Genomic DNA, 3682 nt, shown 5'->3' with positions numbered 1-3682 from the left:
ATTTATATTACTGAAACTTAACTTTCTCTATCAAATCCTTTTACATTGCTGCTATTTGAAATTTGTTTTCTTCATTGCTGTACTGGTTTTTCCTTTTATTATCATGGCTGAAGAACTATGTAGAAAAAATGTATATAAAATAAGATGACCTTATTTTCCTTAAAAAAATTTTTTTAACACTTATTTATTTTTGAGAGACAGAGCTTGAGTGGGGGAGAGGCAGAGAGAGGGGGAGATACAGAATCCAAAGCAGACACAAGGATCCTAGCTGTCAGCACAGAGCCCGACATAGGGCCTGAACCCAGGAACCATGAGATCATGACCTGAGCCAAAGTCGGATGCTTAGCTGACTGAGTCACCCAGGTGCCCCAGAAGGTGGCTTTATTTTTATTTTTATTTTTAAAAAATTTTTTTTTCAACGTTTATTTATTTTTGGGACAGAAAGAGACAGAGCATGAACAGGGGAGGGGCAGAGAGAGAGGGAGACACAGAATCGGAAACAGGCTCCAGGCTCTGAGCCATCAGCCCAGAGCCCGACGCGGGGCTCGAACTCACGGACTGCGAGATCGTGACCTGGCTGAAGTCGGACGCTTAACCGACTGCGCCACCCAGGCGCCCCAAGGTGGCTTTATTTTTAATGGTGAATTAATTTTATAATCTTTAGATGTCTATCAATTGAACTTTCTTGGTCAAAATATATTCTGTATGCTACAAAAGAATTCAAACATACTCTTGTTGTTGAGGAATTATTGTCACAGTAAAATATAAAATATGTTCAAACACATATCAAGACATTTTTGTTTCACATTAAAATGAAAGATAAAAACACCATTTTCATATTTCATAAATTTTGATTGAATTAGCAATATTTACATTGTTTAAAAAAATCCTTCTTGTTAAAATATGAAAATTTTTGCCCAAAACCTTTGGATTTTCATTTTGATTATTCAAAATTCACTTGGGTCATTGTTTTTTCTTTCCATGTTAGTTACTACTGTAACATGTGATTAAATTTTTTTTTTCAGTGTTTATTTTTGAGAGGCAGAGAGAGACAAGAGTATGAGTAGGGAAGGGGCAGAGAGAGAGAGAGGGAGACACAGAATACAAAGCAGGCTCTAGGCTCTGAGCTATCAGCACAGAGCCCGATGCGGGGCTCCAACCCACGAACTGTAAGGTCATGACCTGGGCCGAAGTTGGATGCCCAACCGACTGAGCCACCCAGGCACCCCTAACATGTGCTTTATCTAAATACAAAAGGGTTGGGGCGCCTGGGTGGCGCAGTCGGTTAAGCGTCCGGCTTCAGCCAGGTCACGATCTCGCGGTCCGTGAGTTCGAGCCCCGCATCAGGCTCTGGGCTGATGGCTCAGAGCCTGGAGCCTGTTTCCGATTCTGTGTCTCCCTCTCTCTCTGCCCCTCCCCCGTTCATGCTCTGTCTCTCTCTGTCCCAAAAATAAATAAACGTTGAAAAAAAAATTAAAAAAAAAATAAATAAATACAAAAGGGTTGATCTAAAATCCTCCCATGATTGGTGGCCCTTATCTCTCATACAGAAATTCATTGCCATTTTAATTTTTGTTGATACACTTAGTTGTGGTCAAGTGAGGCAATAGCTATCTCTATTTACTATGTTTTATTTTTTTAGTTTATTTATTTAGAGAGAGAGAGAGAGAGAGAGAGAGAGAGAGAACACGTAAGTCGGGGAAGAGAAGAGAGAGAATCCTAACCAGGCTCCATGCTGTCAGCACAGAGCATGATGTGGGACTAAACTCACAAACCTTGAAATCATGTCTTGAGCTGAGATCAAGAATCAGATGCTTAACTGACTGACTTGCCCAGTGCCCTAGTGAATTGAAGCTTCTATAAAGTGGAGATGCCAGGGATCAAACCTGGGGCCTCATACATGCAAAGTATGTGCTCTACTGTTGAGCTACATCCCCATGTAATTAAAAAAAAATGTCTAAACATACACTATTACAGATGCATCCACTTTTTGTTTACAATACAGGAAAATATTTATTCATACAGACACACCGAGATCAAGCCATATGTACAGATTTTTGCCTGGTATGTTTTTTGTCTTTTAATTCTTATTTACTAGAGAACTTCATATTAGTGTATGTCCTTATTCTGTATGGATAGTATGAAGACTCTTCTTTTATCGTTTGGTCCTGCAGTGTTTCTTGTATTATGTCTTCATTTAATCCTGAGAGGGGTTATTCTGAAATATTAAATTTCTTTTATAAAAGTTGACATGCTAGTTGCATACAGTTCTGAACATGTGCAATTTCCCAAACTTTTCACTTCAAAGTATAGACCAACACTTTGCAACTTTGTTCAATAGAACATCAGGATCCCTCTGTTAGGTTTGGAAACTGTAAGCTATTTTATCTTACCTTAGGATATCTATAATTCACATTCCCATGTTAAAGGCTATAGAATGTCATACTCTGAAGAAATCAGCTTAATTCTGTTTACACTAGTGTTTTCCCATTTTAGACCATCATATCTTTATTATTATTTTCCTTAACTCTTAGATAGTGGTGTAAATAAGTACTCTGTATAACTGGAAAGTGTAATTTCTTTGGCTCTACTAATACCTTTCTTGTAAATACTCTGAAGATCTTTGCAAAGCTATGACCTAGTGGGTTGAGATTCTTCCCTGTTGTCCATTTTATGAAATATGCCTGCTGCATGTGCCTAAGAGTGAATGCCATCCCCATCTTTTCAGCAGTGGTGGGAATTTATGTAAACCACCTTGACTGTAGAATAGAATTAATTTGGGGCTAAGTAATACTTCAGTGATTGCTCCTTGCTTAATCAAAAGAATTACTTTGCTTACTTTTGTCCATGCCTAATTCATCTTACATTATAAATACTAAAACTAAGATTTTGATGTTTAATTTTGTCATGCTAAGCTTTTCTGCTTGAAATGACTGGACTAAGTAGTTGATCAAGTCATATGTCAATACTTATATCTGTATACATATTTTTTGTCTATACACACACACACACACACACACACAGACACACAAATAATATCCTGTATAAAATATCTACTAAGACAGGCAAAGCAAACTTACCTTCCTGTAATTTAGAGACTAATATGTACACAGTATGTGTCTAACTTCCTTTGTACTGTCAGTCACAAATCTCTAAACTGTTTTTTTAGCTAGGAAAGAAGTGGATGCTTACTTAGACATTGAAGAAAGGTTCAGAACCAACATTTTAACATGGAGATTAGCCCAGGAGAAACAGATGGCAAAATAGGACTCCAACCTCTTTTTTGATGCTAGGAAGTATGGTTGGACAGGTGCCCCTCCTGTGACCTTGTATCCACTCTTGTTGAGGACCTGGATCCTGGTGGATTGATGCAGAGCCATGGAAGAGTTTCGCAGCAGAGGAGAGTTCCCACAACAGTGGTGCTGGGGCAGGATCCTAGTCTGACTCTTCCTTTGGTAAGAACTGGAGTGTTTGCTGCTGCCTAGTCACCACTCTTCTTTGTTCCCACTTATTTCCTGGGCCTGTTCACTGGGTATTTATTCAATTCTGTGATTTCTCTGTTATCCTTAACGTGATACATTTGCTTCTTAAATTAGAATTGTTTGTGTAGCTTGATTGACATACCTATTGTGAAAGGCCTACGGTAGAGGGAAAGAAGAACAGAGGAAAATCAGTGTATAAA

At 38.5% G+C, this 3682-nt stretch overlaps 1 non-coding gene across 1 annotated transcript; it reads right to left on the bottom strand.

Annotated features, from left to right (window-relative positions):
• Window positions 1–1865: 1865 nt before the first annotated feature.
• TRNAA-UGC (transfer RNA alanine (anticodon UGC)) lies at window positions 1866–1937 on the bottom strand. Its single transcript has one exon. It is a non-coding gene; the product is annotated as a tRNA-Ala (tRNA).
• Between the last annotated feature and the right edge of the window lie 1745 nt (window positions 1938–3682).

The sequence above is a fragment of the Puma concolor genome, chromosome A1 (assembly GCF_028749965.1).
Source record: "Puma concolor isolate L17-30 chromosome A1, mPumCon1.1.hap2, whole genome shotgun sequence".
Lineage (NCBI taxonomy): Eukaryota > Metazoa > Chordata > Mammalia > Carnivora > Felidae > Puma > Puma concolor.
Note: the sequence above shows the minus strand (reverse complement) of the source record. Positions and strands in the feature narration are given on the sequence as shown.